The 22,747-nt window shown below is 47.0% G+C and overlaps 1 protein-coding gene across 4 annotated transcripts in view; it reads left to right on the forward strand.

Annotated features, from left to right (window-relative positions):
- The window catches only part of MASP1 (MBL associated serine protease 1), a 73,726-nt gene that overhangs the window by 6,886 nt on the left and 44,093 nt on the right, over positions 1–22,747 (forward strand). The gene's annotated exons all lie outside the window — the stretch shown is intronic.

The following is a 22,747-nucleotide window of genomic DNA, read 5'->3' on the forward strand; positions in this document are numbered from 1 at the left end:
TGGTTCTTTCTGAAAGGCCTTGATTGCCATGCTAAGGGCTTTGTATGTCATCCGCAAAGGCAGGGAGCGGGGGGTTCACTGTGAGAAGAGGATACAGAAACACACAGGGAGGAGCAGCGGAGGAGTACAACATAAAAACAACATGCCCTAGAATTTAGAAAGAACCCACAAAAATTGCCATGAGCGGGAAGTTGTTTTTGGTTTAAGGTGGGGCTGAGATCAGAGAGTTTCAGAAAGATCAAGTTTATTAAAGTTGCCTCTAGTTCAAAAAGATGTGGACAGCTAAGGACCTACTTTCTAAGCTCTCTCTGACTTCCCAGAAGGATTCTCTTCCAACAACTCTGGAGTTGGCTTTGTGTATTTTTAGTATTGTTGTGGTCAGATTTTTTTCTTATCCAGTTGTTCAATAGGAGTTAACCTTGTATTAACCACAGTACTTGATCACCAGCAAAGTTGTGAGTTTTCAAGGTGCTTTCTAGTGTCATTCAAACTCTAAAACAATCCTAGGAGACAGGAACTTCTAGTCTATTTCATAGGTAAAGAAACAAACTCAGGAAGGTCAAGCAACTCACCCAAGGCTCTGCAGCTGGTAGGTGGTAGGTCAAGGTTGCAAACTCAAGTCTTGTGACTTTGACTCCAGGCTCTTTTGGCCACCAAAGGACTGACCAGTTGTGCTCCCCTGAGCCTCAGATACTGCAGGGATTTACAAAGGGGAAAGAAGCCTGGTCAGAGGAACTGGAGCCGCTCCTATGTTTCAGCACGTTTTTTTGTTGTTGCTTTTTTTTTCAGTTAAATTTTTTTTTAGATTTTTTTTAACTTTTATTTAATGAATATAAATTTCCAAAGTACAGTTTATGGATTACAATGGCTTCCTCCCCATAACGTCCCTCCCACCCGCAACCCTCCCCTTTCCCACTCCCTCTCCCCTTCCATTCACATCAAGATTCATTTTCGATTCTCTTTATATACAGAAGATCAGTTCAGCATACATTAAGTAAAGATTTCAACAGTTTGCTCCACACAGAAACATAAAGTGAAAAATACTGTTTGAGTACTAGTTATAGCATTAAATCTCAATGTACAGCACACTAAGGACAAAGATCCTACATGAGGAGTACGTGCACAGTGACTCCTGTTGTTGACTTAACAAATTGACACTCTTGTTTATGGCATCAGTAATCACCCTAGGCTCTTGTCATGGGCTGCCAAGGCTATGGAAGCCCCCTGAGTTCACCGACTCTGATCATATTTAGACAAGGTCATAGTCAAAGTGGAAGTTCTCTCCTCCCTTCAGAGAAAGGTACCTCCTTCTTTGATGACCCGTTCTTTCCACTGGGATCTCACTCGCAGAGATCTTTCATTTAGTTTTTTTTTTTTTTTTTCCCCAGAGTGTCTTGGCTTTCCATGCCTGAAATACTCTCATGGGCTTTTCAGCCGGATCCGCATGCCTTCAGCACGTTTTCTATGTAGGGTGTTGCTACTGAATATGTTGGTTTTGCATGAAGTATCCCATGGTGCTCCACGTCAGGGTGTCTCAGTCTCATCCTCTTCTATATTTTGAAACTGGATTCCTGTGTGAGAAAAGTTGTCTTGAGCATTGTAGGACTTTTAGTAGCATCTCTTGCTTCTACTCATTAAACCCCAGCAGCCGCTCCCCTCCAGTCTTGACAACCAAAAAACTATCTCCAGATGTTTCCGGTGTCCCAGACCATGGCAGGAGGGGGTGCCCTTTGGTAGGAATGATGAGACTATTGTGAAACAAAAGATCTGGCTATGTCAGAGAGACATAGCCTAGAAAACACAACCTCTGGCAATGACAAAGAAGCAATCTGCTCAGGGACTGGCTACCTAGGCTTGATGGCTTGCAATCCTTACAGCTCCAAATCAAACACGGTGCTCCAAGTTGCAAGGAGTGAGCATGGTGGGGAAGGAGCCACAGATGCACATGTGCATGCTTCCAGAAGGCAGTCCTGGCATTGGACTCCTGACTCCCTGCAGGGGTCCCAGCAGCCGGGGCACACGCTGCACCCTCATCAGCCAACAACCCGCATTCACCTGGATCGGGGCCCTATGCCCTCGTCCACACATGCCCGGCAGTGCTTCCCTCCGATGGTCAAGATCTCACAGGATGGCAGGGTACAGCGCCCTCCAGAAACTCATCTCGCCCCCGATTGTTGTTGTTTTTATTGCTTTTAGAATATTTCCTCCCTCGGGAACATTTCCCTCTAATCACCTTGAAGTAGGCTCCATACGGAAAATCAACAGGAGTGGAGCTGTGCAGGCTAACGGTCACGCTCCTGCCCATCTGATGTGATCACGCTGAAGCACCTGGAGGCAGAACAGCTTGAAGGTTGCCGCTCTGCCCAAGTTCCCCCTCGACAGAGCGGAGACTGGAGGTTGGAGTGCAGGGGCAGCGCTAGACTCCACTGCCTCTGAAGTCCCATTCCCAGAAGCTTCATGCGCATGGTTGAAGCCCTGTTCACTTTTTCTAACTGCCACCCCAGCCCCTGGCCCAGGAACATGTGCTGTTTCTGGCTAAGAATGAGAGGCGAGCTCTTCACTTTCGATCTGAATCAAAGCACGAGTGTGCCATGTGACTGCCAAATCCGTCAGCACTCCTCTCCAACAGTCTGTGTCTTCATCTGTTCATTGAGAGACTGGATGAGAGGATCCCTAAGGCACCTTAAGTTCCAGAATATCCTAATCCCAATTCTCCCTCCCAGAATTTTTCTGATGACCCCGCCAAATCGTCATTATCATAGTCAGGATACTCTCAGAAAATGGTGAGGCCATGGTTATAATACCTACCTCTCCAAGCTCTGGGGCCAAAAGCACATGATCCCAGCCCACCCTCTGCTGAGTGGGTCACTGCAGTGGCAAATTGTTGGAGCGGAACTTGTACACCTGCCAGACCACCTCTGTTCTTTGCCAAGCAGATTGCAATATCACGGATTTTCCTTGGAAGTGAGAATGTCCTCTGTTTTGAAAGGTTTTTACTCCATGACTCAATTCCCTTGGCAGGTTAAGGAGTGAGTGTAAAGGACTTTCCAGCCCATGAGAACCGTTTCCAGCCCAGCCCATGCCCACAAACCGCCCTTCCCACCCAGCCCATCAGGGTGGCCGTGATGGAACTGCTGACAGTGCACATCAGTAATCTGAAGAACAGCAGGACTCCAAGCCCGTGGGCCGGATGCTCATTTATGAAAATTCCTCTCTAGCCTGATTTCCCACAGCCCTTGGTTCTTGAGGGATGTGCACACGGCAGATGTGCACAGCAGCATCTGCTTTCTTGTAATATGGCTGCCATTGTGGATTCCTGCAGGGCACGATTGAAGAATCCCAACCACGGCTGGTGAATGGCACAGGCTAGAGGCAGAACACAGGTGCTGGCCAGGGAGGTGGGAGACCTAGGTGCCGGTGGCCGTACTATCCTAACTAACCTTGGGCACGTGACTCTTTCTAGAAGGGACTCTCGCTTTGTCAAATGCAGAGAGTTGAACCAGATGGTGTCTCTGGCTAACTTAACTCTGAATATCTACATATCTAAAACCTTAGCAATCACAGTCTACCTCCATAATCATCTCTGAAGTCCCAAGAAGAAAGAATTCAAGGTCATGCTGGAAGCAGAATTTATCTCAAGGCTCACAGTCTCTTCTCTATTTAAATAACCAACAGTGGAATCTCATCTTAAGAACGCATAGATTTTTAAGTTGTAAGATAAGGCAAATGTTGCCTACAGTCAAACCTGCTCTTGAAAATTCCTTAAATATAATAGAGTACTGTGTTTTAGTATGTCCAGAAGAGCCTTTTGGCTTCCAGAAATGCAGCAAATTTCAGTACTTTTGGTTGAGCACCAGATGGAGTGAGCAACTAGTACTTAGAAAAGAGATATAGTTACTGAAAGAGGTAGAGTTACTTAGAAACCAGAACCACCAAAATAATGGAGCATGAACACACCTCATTTTCAAGTTCATTTCATGGCATCTGCTCATTTGAAAAGATTGGCCTGCTGCTGTTTTTGTTCTTTTTCTCATGTGCATAAAAGGCCAATCGGTGTCTGTTGGATATTGGGATAACACAATGCCACTGTCCTCCTGCGAACCCTGTATCTTTGGCTTATTATTCAACGTTTCCTCCACTCTTTTCCTTAGTTTGGCTTCTTGTTCCTCTCATCCAGTCCATTGCCATGGCCTCCTCGATGTCTACGTGATACCAATCCTTCTCCCTTAGTCCACCCACTTACGTATACCCAAATATTCTCTTGGAACATTGCTTTGATTGTGTCGTGCTGAAAATCTTCCAGCAGCTGCTCATTTTCTATGAGATGAAGTCTAAGAATTCTGTTGAAAGTCTGTGATAAGGCGGCCGCCTCCAAGGAACAGGCCCTCAAAGGTGAATTAGATGGTTTCCAGCCTGGAGGAATTCGCAGGTTCACAGTATGTAATGAGACAGCTATCTAATGAACAAGCAGGACAAACTAACACAAAGGGTGTGAGACAGAGAGCTGAGTGTGGGAGTGGTCGTTCCTGGGTAATCAGGAAAGCCTGTGGAAATAGTTGAGGTAGGAGACAGGTCTTTTGAAGGGTAAACAGGAATTCCACAGTGCAGTTCCCTAAGCAGATGTCCCAGCCCAGCTCCCTAAAGGCATGGAGGTAAGGCAGGCCAGGATAATGCAGAACAGAGACTAGACAGGGTTGGCACATTTCAGGGAGATGCAAGAGAAAAGCCTAGGAAGGCCATCTGAGGGCAGACAGAGAAAATCCTTGGTAAATTTGGGTTTAAGCATGTGTACCCAATGTCACAAACAAGTGCTCAAAAGGTTGAACTAATTCTGCAGATGCGTTTTCTTAGCCAGCCAAGAAAATACTATTGTCTCAATCTGCGTTTTTAATAAAAGCAAATATGAATTCTCATCAACATAGAGTTTCTGACCTCACACAAAAGTCTACATTTCCAAATTCTTTCAGAAAATCTGGTGACTCTTGCAGCTTTCTGTGTGCCAGCAATCAGCTCAAACAGGTGGAGGGGGTCCTGGACACGGGGTCCCCACCACTCCTGTGGTTCCCTCTAGGCTAATTCTTTCTCACATCTTGTTTTCACTATTGCTTCTCTTACAGTAAAGAAAGTGAAACATTCGCTTTAGTGTCTCCACCAAAAATAGTAAAGCTGAAAGGACCTGGGAAAGACACGTATTTCTGGAGGAATCAGTGAAAGCATTTCTTTGCAGAGTCAAGAATATCCCTGTGTGTTTAATGTGCAAATCATGTTTTTATCTATAGAATACAAAGCAGCTTATTTCACTCTGCTTTGCATCCCATCTGGTATCTTTTATTTATTGACATTATTTCCTTTTATCTACTCTCATTTTATTTGAAAGGTAGAAACAGAGAAAATGAGAGAGAGACAGAGAGAGAGACCACAGAGAGATCTTCCATTAGCTGATTCACTCCCCAAATGTCTACAGCAGCCAAGGCCAGGTTAGGCCACAGACGGGAGCCGAGAACTTCTTAGGGGTCTCCTGTGTGAGTGACAGGGAACCCCAATGCTTGAATCATCACCTGCTGCTTCCCAAGGTGCACATTAGCAGGAAGCTGGGTCAGAAGTAGAGAAATTGCAACTTGGAGCAGGCACTTCAACACAGAATGCAGGCTTACCAACAGTACTCTACTGCACCACCTTCATCCCTTAGCCACATCTTCCATATGTTGGTTCACTCCCCAAATGGCCACAACAACCAAGGCTGAACCAGACTGAAACCAGGAGCCAGGAGCTTCCTCTGGGTTTCTCACGTGGGTATAGGGGCCCAAGCACTTGCACCACCTTCTGCTGCTTTCTCAGGCACATCAGCAGGAAGCTGGATCACAAGAGGATCAACAAGGACTTGAACTGGTGCCCGTATGGGATGCCAGCATCACAAGTGATGGCCTTACCTGCTCTGCCACAGCACCAACCCCACCTGGCATCTTTTGGCAGTTCAGCCTAAAATCTCCAGTTAGAAGCTATGCAGTGACATGGGGATACGGAGTATGGGGAGGTAACACAGTCAGGGGTATTCTTGAGGAAGGAAAGGGTGGTTGAGCACAGGTAAAGGCAAAAGAACCTGGCATCACTGAACAAGGTTGCATAGGTGGTTGTATTGCATAGATTGCCCACGGCTGTGTTGAATGTAGTACATGTTCCCAGGGAGCCCACAGGCTTCTAGGAGAGCTGTGAAGCCCAGGTGGGGATAATGGAGACGGCCGTGCTTGCAAAAAGGAGAGGGAGGAAGCAGAGGTCCTAGGCCAAGTTTATGACAGCATGGTAGCTAATGTCCTGGAGATGGAAAGCAGGAAGATGAAGATCAAGGTCAGAAAGACGTAGACTGAGTTGAGGTGCACGGAGTCTGGAAAACAGTTAAAATGCTGATCTAGATTTTGAGACAGGACTTAAAATACCATAAGGCTAAAGTCCCATCTCTGCCACTCCTGAATGAGGCACCGCAGCCATGCTTTCTGACTTCTGACCACCTAAGCACTGGTTTTGTCCTGCTCATAATGGATATAGTATCTTCATCATGGTCTGTAGACGGACCTAAATGAAATGATGGCTGTTAAGTGGAATCAGTATAGCACAATATAGTTGCGCTGAGCAGTTTGGAGTCAGGATTTAGGGCCAGTCAGACCAGGGGTCAGGTCTTGTCCCTAGCTCTTTCTAGAGCAGCTGCTTGAACTTGGTATGATTCTCTTTCTCCATCTGTAAAAGGGGCATAACAGTAATTGCTATTTCTTGGGTTTATTATGGATGCCAAATGAGGAGAATGCTTTAATGACCTGAATCCAACACATACGTAATTAGTTCAATAAATATGATGACAGCAGCAAGGATGACAATGGTGTGGCCAATCAAGTGCCTGCCAGCCACCACCATATTCCCAGCGAATGTCAGCTTTCTCACCTCTGGTTTTACCTCTACCCAGCTTTCCACAACCATGCTCCATCACACAGTTTTTTCAGACAATAGGTAGGAAAGGGCTTTGAAAGGAATGTTAGAATGAAGGAGTTTTTTTTTTTTTTAATTTCTCCTATGTTTGTTTCTTGCAGCAACATAAATTTTATACCAGTTTCTAACCTATGAGTACATTTGATTCTTATAGGATAGGAAGAGCAGAGATTATTATACCCAACTTACAGAAAAGGGAACTGAGGCACAAATGGATTTGCCCGAATCACTACAGAAATGCCAGGTTCCGATCCTGGTCTCCTTAGTCCCAAGTCATGGCTCTATCCTTCATGGGGTCCTTCTCAGACCAGTTACATCCTGAAAGGAGCCCTGATAAGCTTCCTGGGCAGGCATTATTCCTAAAGCATCACTTAGCCTGTCAGTCATGGTCATTTAGTAAAATAAAGGACCTTGAGGTTGTCTAGACCATATTAAAGAACTTTCTTCTTTATCCAGCTTTGAGGGGAAAATATCTTACAAAAATAACAGGAAATGGGATCTGAGCTACAAAGGATGGGAAAGTGCTCAGTTTATCTGCTTGTGGTGCACAAGTTCTAATGGTGAGCTCAAGGTCATTCCCACTAGACTGTCAGCCCCATGAGTTCAGGGCCTGTGTCTGTGTATTCTCCAGTAGCGAGTACAGTGCTTGGGCAGAGCAGGAACAGGCCCACCTCTCCTGGCAGTGAGCTTAAAGGGAAGGGCTCTGGTCTAGAAATCAGCCACGGATCCTGCTGAGACCTTGGGCCAGTCACTGCTCCCGTCAGGGTCTCGCTTTTACATCCTCCCAGCAAGGGAACTGGACTTGCTGCTCTCTGCCAACTCTCCCAGTTCTGATGGCCTGCGACTCCGAGTCTATCCCTGCCCCAGACCCAGCTGGGTCGGGCTGCATCTTGCTGTGTAATTGAGAGAGAAATCCTCCAATCCCAGAGCTCTAACTTCCATGCAGCACTCAGTGTTTACTTAGAACATGCCCTCTGCCCGCAGGCTGCGCTGACCCCAGCTCCTGCAGCAGCTCTGCTAATTCTCTGAGAAGGGACAGGAGGCCTTGGTCCCAGGAGGAAATGAGAAAGTGATAACTGTTTCTCATGAATGTCAATTCCGCAGTCCCCAGTGAGAGATTCTTCCCTCCTGAGACACCAGGTTCCAAACACCAATCCTAACTGAAGAAACAGGAAGTGCAAATAAGCCTCAGGAAAGTGTGACAATAGCTCCTTTTATGCAGAACTGCAAACAGTTCAGGCTCGGGGTGATAGGGAGCCAAAGGACGCTCCTGGTGCTGGGGCAGAGGATGTGGGGGTGTGGGGGTGAGTGTGAGGGGGGCTTGTGACAGGGGCAGGTACGGGGCGGGGTGCACATCTCTGAGCATCTGCGAACATAGGAAGCAGTTTCATAGAAAAGTAGAGCTTGAGTTTTCTCTGGGGGGCTTGTAGAAGGAAAAGTAGGAAGCAGACAGAGTATTCATTTATCCTACAAATAGCCCTTGTTTAAAGAAATCATCCTTCCCTGTGGCTAGCTAGGATCATGGCTGAGACACTTACAACAAAAGACAGAGCGACATAAATCTATGTCGTGTAAGGTTTGCGTGGCCTAAGTGAAGACTCAAAGAAATGGAAAGCTGTGCATATTTCACACTTAGGTTGATGAAGAGAGAACAGTACTGGAGAGAGATGATTGATGGGAGGACACAAGGCTATGACGTCATGGTAACAAACTGGGGACAGCTTAGCCAGCCTGTTTGTTCAGAATCCGCTCTGTATCCCAGCCTCTGCAGAGATAAGGGTGTCCTTTCCTCTGAGTCTGGGGAGGGTCTCTCTGGTGTGGCCTACATCGAGTGAGGGCAAGGTGAGCATGACCTGCCTGCCTCTGCCACGGGGCAATGTTTGGGCGAGCATATTCTTATCATCTTCAAGCGCCTGCTTGGAAGACAGCAATCATCAGAGCAGACAGAAATCCCTGCCAGCCTGGTGCTTACACTGCAGGGGGGTGGGGCAGACAACACCAAACAGAGACCGCATGTCCATCCTGTAGGGAGTCCTGCTATAGAACAACCTGCAGGGGGTCAAAGGACATCAGAGGCCACCAAGGATGAGACTGGCTGCAGTAGGAAGCTGGTAGGCAAAGAAACACAAGAGAACAGGGTCAAGGGCAGCTGCAAGAGTTCAGGTCCAGGTCATGATTTAAATGTCCCCCTTTAGAGCAGACCTCATTGAGAAGGCGGCATCTGCATAAAGACTTGAAGATGAGGAAGTGAGCCGCTGCTTTTCCCTGGGGAAAGGCATTGCAGCCACGAGGAACGGGCAGTGCAGAGGCTGCCAGGTGGGAAAGTGTGGAGTGTACACGTGAAGAACAACAAGGAAGGAGGAAGGACAGGAACGGGAATGGGGGAGGAAGCCCACGGGTCCAGGTGCGGAGCACGAGGGAAACTGGGAAATAAGGCTGTGACTAAAGGCTTCCAGGTAACAGCAGATTTCTTTTTAAGTATTTATTTATTTTGAAAGTCAGAATTACAGAGAGAGGGAGAGGCAGAGAGAGCCTGCTGGTTCACTCCCCAGATGGCTGCAAAAGCCAGCACTAGACTGGACCAAAGCCAGGAGCCGGGGCCAGGAGCTTCATCTGGGTCCCCAGCAGGGGCCCAGATATTTGGGCCACCATCCACTGCTTTCTCAGGCACGTTAGCAGGGAGCTGGACCGGAAGTGGAGCAGCCAAGACTTGAACCGGTGCCGGTTTGGATGTAAGTATTACAGGCAGCGGCTTTACCCGCTATGCCACAGTGCCAGGCCACAGCAACAGCAGATCTTACAAGCTGCTTTCATACCCACGTCTCCTTTGACCACATGACGCCTGCAGGGCAGCATGAGTTGTGCCTGTGGGAAACCTGAGGCCTGCAGAGTGTGGTATAGGTGCCTGTAAATGATTAAGGACCAGACTTGGCGGGTGGGTGGCAGCGAGGGGGAAGAGCCTGCAGTGTCACCGCTCAGTGACAATGGACGCTAACAACCTAGGAGTGCAGAGAATAGAAAATGCTAAAGGCATTAGAAAGTGATGAGTTTTCACATAATTGGCTTATTTCTAATATAATTTATTTCATTGTAAGGTTATGAAACTTCACTTTTAGTGATGCTGTGTCTAACAACAGGGTAGCGAAATCTCTGAAAAGCTAACGATTGGCGCCTGTAAGCTGGTGTGAGCTGCAGACTCCAGCATGCTGCCGCTGAGGAGGTTAGAGCGACACAGGACCTGCGAGTAGATCCCGATCGCTCGATCGCTCGGTTCCTAGCCCAGCACTCCGGAAAGATTTCTGGGCAAAGATTTGAGGATGTGAATTGGGGCTGGGGTAGGGCAGGGTCCTGGACAGCAGTAGACGTGCCTGTAAATGCAGCCCTGGACAGGGGCTGGAGGCGGCTGCTCCGTCCCTCACCCTGGCCCAGTCACCATGGTCCTGACAGTGACATACCTAAAGCCAGGCAACCTGCCGCAGAACACAGCCACCCTTTGTTTCCCAGTGCTCCTGCGATGAACTGTCGGAGGCCTGGCTTCCAGTTGCCGAAGGGATTTGCATATGAATGAGCTAGCTCCAAAGTCCCAGAGTGGGTGAGGTGGAGGAGAGGAAGCCGTTCACCCGCCAAAGGCGGCATCTGTGCTCCCAGACTCCTCCCCTGCCACAGTTCCCAGACGCCTCCCGCCCACTCCTGCTGAGACGGTGGGCACTGCCCATTTCCCACCTGCAGGACGCCTGCTTCCACTGCCAGCTCTTTCTTCTGCCCCTGCTCTGGTTGCCCCTTTTCTGTTCAGTACCCGCCCTGAGAATGGGCAGCCCCTCCTGGAAGCAGTGGGATTCTTGCATACTTAGGAACTGCCAGCTCTCTCAGGCCCCCTCTGCTCTATGGTTCCTCACATTTGCATGCACACAATTCCTTCTCAGGGATGCACCCAGCGACGCTGGGTGGGCTTTACTCTGATTAATGACCGTTGTCCTGGGCAGGGAAGTACACCTGGCGCCTCAGCCCTGTCTCTGCCGTTGACTGGCCTTGTGACTCTGAACAAGTCTTAGCTTCTCCAGAGGAAAGGACAGGAGGTCCTCAGATGCCCTACCCAGCTCTGACCTTTCTTCTAGAGCTGCCGGATTCCAGTTATTGAGCAAATCTGGAAGCCAGGGCATCTGCGTATTGTCTTGGGTCTGCTCATCTTAAGCCACGAGGCCTTTGGCAAGTCACATCACCTCTCTGGACTCAGAATTATGAAATCTGCCTCCTTACCCAACTGCAGTTAGGTGAAAATAAATTAGGGACAGAAGGAAGATTTACATGGGTAGAAGGATTGTTAATCTTATTATTATGGCCTAACCCAGTCTAGAGCACTGGCCTTCAGCACTTGTCAACCAAGGCCCATGGACTCTTAGCCCTGTGTTGCTATGCTGGCTTTCCAAGGCTTCTGAAACACAGCACACTCACATACACACACACACACACATGCACAAGCACACACACACAGACACACACACTTCAGGTGACTTCTTCTGTCCTAGGCCCAGATTCTTGTTTGTTGTCTAATACCTTTAACATGGTTCTGCCCATGATCTTAAACTGGAATCTGAGACCCCTGAGAAAGTAGTGAAACTGGGCCATTGACCTCTGGCCCAGCCAGTGGAGGTAATGGGCTTGCAGTGAGGTTACACTCAGAGGCACAGTGCACTCAAATGCAGGCAGGCGTATGGGGCTGCCGCTGAATCACTGGTCTACACTGACACACCTAGAAAGATCCTTTGAAGTACAGGCAAGTAAACAGAGAGATTCCTGAACTTGGTACTCTTGTGGCTGGAAATCTTTAGAGACCCCTTTGTACATCACTTTGTTCTTGGGTTATAAAGTAAGCTTGATATCTTTCCCATCACCCCTGCACCCCAGGATTGTTGGGGAACATTGTGAAGTCCAAAGCATCAAACAGGCCTAACAAAGCATTTGTCAGATGAGGAGCTTGGACTGAGAGGGCTCTGCAAGTTCCCTCCAGCTTTATCTGCCCAACATCTGGGCTCCTTATAAAAAAGGAAGCCTCTGCTAATGGCATCTGGGAGATTAGAAATGAAGGAGTGAGGTCTAGACAACAGAGGGTACCCAGGGACAGTTTCCACCTGTGACACTGCTTCAGATACGTGAATTTCTCTACGTCTCATCCAGCTGGGAGCCCAGAAAGTTGCCGTCTTGGTTGCCTGGACTTCAGCATCCTGTTTTCTTCACTGAGTTCTCACTATATTCCACGCACCTTTCTAAGTCTTTTACATATATTAACTTATGTCATAGTCACTAGAGTCTTGCGGAAATGATGTCAATGCTATCACTTTCATGATTTTACATACAAGAAAACCTGTATGCAGAGGACATTAGCTTCCTAGGGCTACTACAGAAAATTACTACCAATTAGGTGGCTTAAAACAATAGGAATTTGTTGGCACACAGTTCCGGGCTAGAAGTTGTTTTATTTATTTATTTATTTATTTGGACAGACAGAGTTAGACAGAGAGGGAGAGCAGAGAGAGAGAGAGACAGAGAGAAAGGTATTCCTTCCATTGGTTCACCCCCCAAATGGCCACTACGGCTGGCGCGCTGCACCGATCCGAAGCCTGGTCTCCTATGCGGGTGCAGGGCCCAAGTACTTGGGCCATCCTCCACTGCCTTTCCAGTCCACAGCAGAGAGCTGGACTGAAAGAGGAGCAACCTGGACAGAATCCTGTGCCCTAACCAGGACTAGAACCCAGTGTGCCAGTGCCACAGGCGGAGGATTAGCCAAGTGAGCAGAGGCGCCGGCCGGGCTAGAAGTTTGAAATCAGGGTGTTGGCAGAATCATGGCCCCTCTGAAGACTCGAGGGGAGAAGCCTCATCTAGCTTCTGAAGGTTGCAGGCAGAATCTTGGCATTCCTTGGCTCAGGCAGTGTCACCCCAGTCTCTGCCTCTGTCTTCACACGTCCGTCTGCCCTCTGTGTATACATTTGCATTCAACTTTTCTTCGTTATAGAAGGACACCAGTCAATGGATTAGAGTCCTCTTGCATCCAATACAGGGCCATCTTGAATACAGCTGCCAAAATTTCTTTCCATGTATTATCACATTCATACCAGAGGTTAGGATTTGAGCAAAGGTTTTGGGGGAATACAACCAAATGCTCACTCCTACAGTGTTTCGAACTTTTTCTTATTCTTCCTTTTTTCCTTTCAGTTTGTTTATTTGAAAGGCAGAGCATCAGAGAGAGAAAGAGGGATGGAGATAGAGAGAGAGCATCCATCTGCTGATTCATTCCCCCAAACGGTTGCATTAGAGGAGTCTGGACCAGGCCATAGCCAAGAGCCAGTAACACCATCTGGGTCTTGTACATGGGTGGCAGGAGCCCAGTCCCTGGGGACATCATCCTCTGACTTCCCAGGTGCATTAACAGGAAGGTGGATTAGAAGTGGAGCAGCCAGGACTCAAACACACACTCTGACATAGGATGCCAGCAATGCAAATGGCAGCTTGACTGCTAGCCCCTCTAATTTTCTATTATTATACATGACTTCTGTGAGCATCTTTGTTCATAAGGTTTTCCACATTTGGAATATTTCCCCTAGATTATATCTATAGCTATAAGACCAGGGGTAACTTTCCAAGTAAAGAATATAATCCAAAATATTCAGATCTAGCTTAGAAGGTGTTGAGTTTCTTGTCTCTGCAGCTGATAGCAAAAGTGTGGCATGCTTTTTTTGGTAAAGTTATGGTAAAAAGATTATAGTTTATTGCAACCATTACTGCAAGGCAGTGGGTTGGGACACGGCTTGTGACACCAGCTTCCCATATCAGAGTGCCATTGTGAATTCTGGCTGCTCCCCTTCCCATCCAGCTCCCTGCTAATGTGCCTGGGAAAGCAGAGGATGATGGCTCAAGTGCTTGGAGCCCTGTTACCCACATGGAGGACTCAGATGGAGTTCCTGGCTCCTGGCTTCAGCTGGCCTTTTCCCAGCCATTGTGGCCATTTGGAAAAAAAAACAAAAACAAAAACAAAAAAAACCCAGTAGATGAAGATGTCTCCCAGTCTCTCTATGTCTCCACCTCCCCCCTCCCACCCCACTGTCACTCTACCTTTCAAATAAGTAATTTTTACAGAAGATTATAGGTGAGATTAGGTGATTTTCAAGGGCCCCCAGAACCTGAATTGTTATCCTCCGAATTTTAGTTTAAAGATGTCAGTCTTACTAGTTGCCCCAAGTCACTTCCCTATTCCCCATACAAATTATCTATCACTGTGTAATAAGCCACTCGAAACTTAGTAACTGAAACAGCCATTGTGTGCTCTCCTGATGCGGTGGTCAGGAATTTGGGCTGGGCTCAGAGGGATGGTCCTCTGGCTGCACTTACTTTGGGTCATGCGTGCAGCTGCAGTCGTAGAGGCTTGACAGAAGCTCCAGGTTCTCACCCGCGGTGGTGGCTGGCAGGGATCGCCAGCTCGTTACTCTGGAGATCTCAGATGGAGGCTCCTCTCTGCTTTATGTGGCTGTTGATTCCCCAGAGCCCTCACACTCACAAGTCTTCTTTCATCTGGTGGCCCCAGGGCCATATTCTATGTGTGAGAGAGCATTAAGGAAACAGTTATTCAAGGATACGGAGAAGCCACGCAGCAAGGTAGACTTTAAGACCATTTCAATAGGCATGGGATTTTGCAGTGGGGGAGTAAAATTGGGGTTGATTTCAAATACAGGATTGAGCAGGTGGGGATTTAGAGTGAAAGATCAGGAGGTCAGTGGATGGCCCATCTTGGTAGAAGGAGATTCGGGATTAACAACCCTAATAGGATTCTTACCAAAGTCAGATCGGGGTAGTCAGACATCATGTGGGAGACAGCGGAGGGTGAGGACTCTAGTCGGATTTTTAGAGCAATGTCAGGGGTGGGTGGTTCTTGCTAAACTGATTGATCTGGCTTCTTTGCTGAAACTGCCCTCTACAAGTGCACAGACAGGCCTAGGTGAGGTTTTAGAAGCTTAACTAAAGTTTGGCCAAGCACAGATTCTTTGAGCAGAACTCCAAGGCCACTCAAGGCTAGGTTAGGAAGCAGCATGTCACTTCTAACACATCATTGGGCTTCAGTCAAAGTGGGTGGGTCACTGAGACAACCATGAGCCACAGCATCATTGCAACAGGGTCTGTGTCTAGGCATGGAAGGGATTATTGTTGATATCTTTTGCAAACAATATACCACAGTCTACCTTCTGGATAAAATAATACATATAATTCTCTCATGGAAAATACATTGATATTCCCTCTTCTGGAAGGTTCATCCCATTAGCTAATCAGACCTAAAGTCCACAACGTCATGAGTCATGATATGAGCTAGGTCTAGAGGTGGAGACACCAAGGGTGTAGTGTCTACAGGTGCAGCCCCTTTTGTTCCAAAGATCTCTGAACTCCCTTAGAAAGTGATTTTCTTTTCACACACACACAACACACACACAATATCTCCTTATGTTAATGATAAGAACAAGCAAATCAGCACCTTAGAGCTGCCAATGAAATGGGGGAAGAATGGAGGCATATAGCAATTGAAGCTCCATGGTAACCTTGAAATCCAGCCAGGCACAGGTTGGCTACTCCAGATGCCAAGAGTCTTCCTCTGCAGGCCCAGTTTTGCTTCCCGGGCATTGCTCCAGTCCATTGCTCTCTGTGACTCTTGATGCTGCCTGTGGCTCTGCATCTGGGTTCTTAGTTTTACCTTCTGACTCACTCTTCCATTTCTATAAGAAATGGCCCATGTTTGCAGCTGAGGGGTCCTTTCAGCCTGCTTGTTTGCTTGCTTTCTTTCTTAAAGATTTATTTATTTATTTGAAATGGGGAGCAACAGAGAGATGGGGAGAGACAGAGAGACATAGTGGGAGAAAGAGATTTACCACCTTCTGGTTCACTCTCCAAATGCTACAACAGCCAGGTTGAGGTCAGGCCACAGCCAGGAGCCAGGAACTCCATCCAGGTCTCCCTTATGGGTGGCAGGGGCCTAAGCACTTGAGTCATCATCTACTGCCTACCCAGGCGCTTTAGCAGGGAGCTGGATCAGAAGCAGAGCAGCCTGAACTTGAACTAGCACTCTGAAATGGGATGCCAGTGTCACAAGTGGTGGCTTAACCCACTGTGCCACAACATTGGCCCCTTAACCTGCTTTCTGCACATAGAAATCTAGGATCTAGAGGCCTCTTCAATTTGTCTAAGTTATTTTTAGTTCAGGCTGATACTGCCTTAAAATCTTTTTTGAATCTCCTGTATTCAAGATATAGTCCACTCCACTAACAAATATAAAGCACGGTTCTTTTCTAAGTAGGCAGCTCTGCTTTGAAAGGCCTATCAAGGTGCTGTGGAACAACGCCCTTAAGATTCTCGGATGCCTTTTGTCTGGCTGATAGGGAATACTTGGCACAGCCTTAAATGTTCTAGATGTTCACAAAGCTTTCCTTTTTTTCAAAAGATTTAGGCTGGCGCCATGGCTCAATAGGCTAATCCTCCGCCTTGCAGCGCCAGCACACTGGGTTCTAGTCCCGGCCAGGGCACTGGATTCTGTCCCGGTTGCCCCTCTTCCAGGCCAGCTCTCTGCTGTGGCCCGGGAGTGCAGTGGAGGATGGCCCAAGTGCTTGGGCCCTGTACCCCATGGGAGACCAGGAGAAGCACCTGGCTCCTGCCTTTGGAACCAACGGCAAAGGAAGACCTTTCTTCTCTGTCTCTCTCTCTCTCACTGTCCACTCTGCCTGTCAAAAAAAAAAGATAGATTTATTTATTTATTTATTTATTTGAAAGGCAGAGTTAGAGAGAGACAGAGGCAAAGAGAAAAAGAGAGAGGTCTTCCATCTGCTGGTTCACTCCCTAGATGGTCGCAATGGCCAGAGCTGCACCAATCCGAAGCCAGGAACCAGGAGCTTCTTCTGGGTCTCCCACTCAGTGCAGGGGCCCAAGGACTTGAGCCATCTTCTATTGCTTTCCCAGGCCATAGCAGAGAGCTGGATAGGAAATGGAGCTGCCAGGATTCCAACCGGCACCTAAGAAGATGCCGGCACTGCAGGTGGCTGCTTTACCCACTACACCACCTCGCTGGCCCCCACAATCTTTTCTTACAGCCACATTTTTTTACTTCATATTTATCCTAAAGCTATTTTCCCCTTTAAAGTCATTTGCTAGTAGGGAGATTCTTTTTCAGCCCAAATAGTCCTGGGCCTTCTATGTTTTCTGTAAGCTCTGTTTGCATACTTCAGGAAGCCTCACTTTCTTCTGCAGTGCCTGGCCACACACAGTGAGAAGTGCGCGCAGCCCCTTCTCTCATGCTACCTAACAGCTCCTTAGCCAAATTCACAAGTTCGTTACACACACATTTTTCTCCTTTCCAAGTTGCATAAACAAGTCGTGCTAATGTTTTTTACCCTCACGTCATTCAGTGGTCTTTTTGCTTTCAGGACTCCTGTAACAGTTGCCTCACCACCTACTGGCCAATCCCCACACTGAGGTCACCTGTTCTCTTTTTTTGCTACTGCACTATCCCACTTCTGGTACCCAGAAATGTGTCAGTCAGAGCTCAGTCAGGAAAGCAGAATAGGATGAAATGATGAGCATGTCTGGGCATTGGCAGGAGCTGAGTGAATAAGAGTTGGGGCTGGGGAGTTCAAAGGCCACAGAGGGGGTCACCAGCATTTCCTAGAGCCCTGGAAATGTTGGCGTATGCATGGGAATTCAACAGGGTAAGTCCATCTTAGGATGGACTTCCCTGCCAAGTAGGACAGGGAAGAGGTCTCTAAGAAGCTGTTGGCTGCAAGCAGCTACCACCTCGGAGAGTCCATGGGTAAGCATCTGGGTGTCAGCATGGACCTCTGCTCTTCATCAGAGCCACCAGTGGGAAAGAAATCTGAGTGCAGAGTAGAGGAGTATGAGGACAAATCAGAACCTATGAAGCACTTCTACATCAGTCCATTTTTGTATCTTATCACAAAACAACCTTCAGGGGTGCTCACCATTACCTTGTGTGTTTCTTGGCCAACTCTAACCTGGAACTATACAGGGAAGATTCCAGGGAATAGGTTTCAAAGATTAACTAACTGACAATAAAGCTGATGATCACACTCCATGATTGTCTGCCTATATTAAATCTGAAATGCTCTTTAAGGGTATAGCATAGATTTCAGAAATTTTCCAGGATATAGCTTGGGAACACTGAGGCATTCAGACTGTAGGACACCCTTGTTTGCCCAATGTCTTGAGCACTGATTAGGGAATCCGGATGTTGCAATAGTGGGCCTGAGTTCACCATTCCCTAGATTCATTCTCCACTAGAGGATTCACCACTCACCTGGCCCAGTTGGTTGAAATGATCTGGGCTTCAGTGCCCTTCTCTGTAGAATGAGAGCAATCACTCCATGACTATTTTCTCCATACATTGTTTTAAGAAGCCAATGGGTATCTGCCAATGCTTTTGGTAAACTGGTGTCATGAGACTTTTGCAGACATGTGAACAGCAGTCTTTGCTGTCCTCCCACAAAAATTTGGCCAATTTCTTGTAGCCCTGCCTTATTTTTGCCTAGATTTGTGCCGGACGTGGAGCTCAGCAGTAACCCAAGGAAAATGAAGACTCTGGCCTCTCTTCATTAGATCTGCTTTCCCAGTTCTGTGTCCACAACACAGCCCCTTTTCTACCCTAGGTGGCTGGTTGGGGGTCTGGGGTTGAAACAGGGTTAAGACTCTGAATATCCCAGGCCCTCCCTAGGCCCTCTGCCTGGATGCTCTCACTACTGTTCCCCCTCCCTCCACCCACTGTTTCTAGCTGCTTAAATCCTACTCACCTTTCAGTTCTCAGCTCCAAAACCCTTCTCCCCTTCCTAGATGTTTCTGTTTTTCCTCAGCTGGATGCAATTTTTTTCCCCTTTCAATCCCTGGGGATGTCCATCTCTCATTGCATTACCATACTATGACAATGCCCAACACATACACATACTTATCGTATTCTTTTACTAAATGTCACATTCCCAGAGGCAGGGAACTTGCTTATTAAGCTCATGCAACAAATAAGTAACTTTTGGCATCCTCCACACCATAGTCCAGACAGAACTTGGTACATAAATATTTGTTGAATTGAGTTAAAAGAAAATGAATTGAATACATGCAACCACATGTTGGTGCCCTAAATAACAATAGTCTGTAACGACATTGTTGCCCACAATAAGAAATGGAAAAATAAAGAGTCTACAATCCTTAGCCACATGGATCTTTATTATAAATTTTGTGCCTTCACTTGATAAATTTCCTCTATCAGGTTGATATGATGGTCCCAAAGATGGGTCAGTGCCAACAGAAGTCAGGGCTCACTCCTTGCCTACACTCCAAAGTGAATGGTCTTTGTAGAACTTTATAATCCACAGCAGGGGAGGCAAATGTTAAGCAGGACCAGTCAGCCCTCTGTTTAGGTTATGGCTAGAGCTGTCACTGGGCCACATCCTCTCTGAGAGACAATCCATGCACCCAAGATAAGGTTTCAAGAGGCCCTTGAGCCAGGAAAATTGTTTAGCCAAGTGTCTGTGTCTTCTGGCATGTACTCTCTGGTTTGCTGATTCCTTTCCCCAGTCTCAGAATAGTTCCAAAAGTAAAATTGATATCAGAAAATGCTTATGTTATCTCTCTACCCTTGGGCAAGTCACTCCCCTCTCTGGATCTCAATTTCCTCTTGAAGGAGGGAGATAGAAAGAGCTCTTGGGGTCCCTCCAAGCTCTGATATTCCAAGACTCTATTCTGGGGCTGAATTCCCAGGGCTCTCTGCTACTGGACTTCTTTTCTCTGCTCCTAAAAGTGTATACATGACTCAGATTTTCCCATGGGTCTCAGCTGGGGCATGCTTCCCTATTCTCTGAAATACTGAGGCTCTGCTGTTGGTGACTGTTTATCTGTCATCAAGAAAAGGTCCTTAAACCCATAAATTATCCAAGGAGGAGGATTTTTATCACAGGCTATCAGAATGTCTTTCCTGAATCCAAATGGCCTTTGGTTGGTTTCATTTGAAAGTATCTTACTTCAGCCAATACAGAACTCAAGAGGGAGGGGTTGGGGGTGGCAAGTTTCATGAAGAATATTGCTGGAACTGTTAACATGTAAGGCAAACTATTCTGTCAATTGATTTTTTTTTTTTTTTGACAGGCAGAGTGGACAGTGAGAGAGAGAGACAGAGAGAGAAAGGTCTTCCTTTTTGCCGTTGGTTCACCCTCCAATGGCCGCCGCTGCAGCCGGCGCACCGCGCTGATCCTGGCAGGAGCCAGGAGCCAGGTGCTTTTCCTGGTCTCCCATGGGGTGCAGGGCCCAAGCACCTGGGCCATCCTCCACTGCACTCCCTGGCCATAGCAGAGAGCTGGCCTGGAAGAGGGGCAACCGGGACAGAATCCGGCGCCCCAACCGGGACTCGAACCCGGTGTGCCGGCGCCGCAAGGTGGAGGATTAGCCTATTGAGCCACGGCGCCGGCTCTCTGTCAATTGATTTTTGATGACATGGAATAAGCCACAAACAAGTTCAAGTTTATTGCTACCTGCAGCAATCTGTGATGGAAACTATTGCTATCTTCTACTTGGTTTCTTTAAACAACTGCTATGATGACTTGTTAGAATACTAGTGTGTCACTTAACAAGAAATCTAGGGCTCAGTTGGTTTCAATTTCTGTTTTACAGGGGACTAACTAAGAGGTAGAGGAGGAATGGAATAGGACCCGGGACCTCCCCCTACTGGGCTCCTACACTTCACATTACTCCGAAGCAGAAATCACCAAGATAGGGCCCTCCGGCTCATGCACTTACTCAAGGAGATTCCCTTTCCAGGCCCTCACTCCAAATCTATTTAGTCTTCTTACTACCTAGTTCCAGCAAGAGCAGTTTCACTGGTTTCTAATTCACAACATATTAAACATACGCAAACAGAAAAGTACAGCTAATAGACTGATTAAAAAAGGGGAGAGGGGCAGGAAAGAAAGTACCAGAAAGAAGACCTAAGAATTACAAAAGCATCTGGTCTGGCAACGTTCCAGGCAGGCAAGCCACGCTGTGCACTCCAGAACGCCAGGGGTCTCACTTGAATGTGGTGGTGTGACCATCAACATCCACAGCGGTGCCCCTGGATCACCAGGAAAGAATTAGTGTGTTTAACTTAAGGAAGTAGGGATTTGAATAAAGCGATTAAACAAATTACACCTGGAAGACTTTTTTAAATTATAGTTATGTAAACCTTCAGCTATCTGGAAAACTTCCTAGACCAAAATAACACTGCAAGAAGCGACGTTCAGTTGTGTGAAGAAAGGCACATTCGACAGTAGAAGGCTGGTGTGAGTTCACCGGTATCTGCAGAGGAGAGGAACAAATAGCAAAGTCATGATCTCATCTTCTGTATACACTTCAATTCCCAAAGTTAGTGATTAATTGTCCTCGTGTTTTGTTGCCAGGGAAAATTGTTTTCTTTTAAAACTCCCTCTTATTTTAAATAAATAAACCATTAGTTTCCAAACAGAAGTGTCAAATGTCAAGATAGTTCTGCCAATATGAAGCTAATGAACAAAACAATGAACTCATTAGAAGCTACCAGAGATAGGCAGACTTTGAGAACTTTCCTTTAACGACTCTGAAAAGCATCAGAAGTCATTCTTGGGACAGCTGTTCTCACGCATCTTGACCACTATGTCGGGCTAGAGGATGCAAACACGAGTTTGCGCCTAGAAGAATCAGGTTAGGTGTAAGATAACAGGGTGCTGGATAGGTCAGACAGTCCTAGTCCGACAAACATACCAACCAGCTGCCTGGCTTTGCTTCCCAAAGCACTCAGATACAATCAGCTTAGAAGAACGGTTATGGATTTCTGCTTTGGTCTCTGAACTGGCACAGAGTCACTGGATCTTCCAAAGTACGAAATTCTTTCAGCAACTGGGTAATTTTCCTCATGTAGGTTTTAACACACACACACACACATAAACACACAGTTTCTGGATAATTTTAATAAATAAATAGTCTCTGAGCTTTCAAGAGTACCTAGCAAATGTAATTCTGTTTACGTGACTTTCCTGTCCAAATGTTTCCAATGTCCTGCACTTACTCACATAGTGGCATGCAAGGTCATTCATAATCTACTTTCCATTTGTCCATCCAAGTACATCTCCTATAATCCTCGCAGACTCCCCTTAATGTTCTCAGAATGGTCTCACATTTTCAGCTCTTGTGAGCAAGAATTTGTTGGATAAATACTATGTGCTAGGTCACATGCCATGCACTGGATGCACGTCTACAAAGAAAGCAACGCCCTGCTCGCCTAAACCTCACATTCTAATGGAGAACTTCTACCTCCTTCCCAGGGCGTACTCAGTGTTCACCCTGCTGTTGGAGCATGGGCCACACTGCACAATAGCTCTCTCTGTGTCAGCTCTCCTGAGCCTGTGCACAGCACCCTGTCTTCCTCATCTCTCATCGCTTCCATCTCATGATTTGCTCAGTAGTAGGCACACAGGATCCTCCATAAGTAATCTATGTGGTGTGGAAAGTTTCCCTTCTTTGGAAATGTGGTAAGTTCCCGTTGGATGTAGGCTCCATCTGTGCAATTGCCAAACACACTTTGAATTATAACATTGAGTTATTTTCAGTAAATAAAGCCCCATGGGTTGTCAACAGGGATGCTGAATGGCAAACGACTTCTGGGGGAATTCAGTGAAATGAATGAAATTGATCCAATGGCCATGTTGACTTAACCTGCAGTGTGTCCTTCCTT

The sequence above is a fragment of the Oryctolagus cuniculus genome, chromosome 4, assembly GCF_051225735.1.
Source record: "Oryctolagus cuniculus isolate XC-2025 breed Fujian yellow rabbit chromosome 4, ASM5122573v1, whole genome shotgun sequence".
Lineage (NCBI taxonomy): Eukaryota > Metazoa > Chordata > Mammalia > Lagomorpha > Leporidae > Oryctolagus > Oryctolagus cuniculus.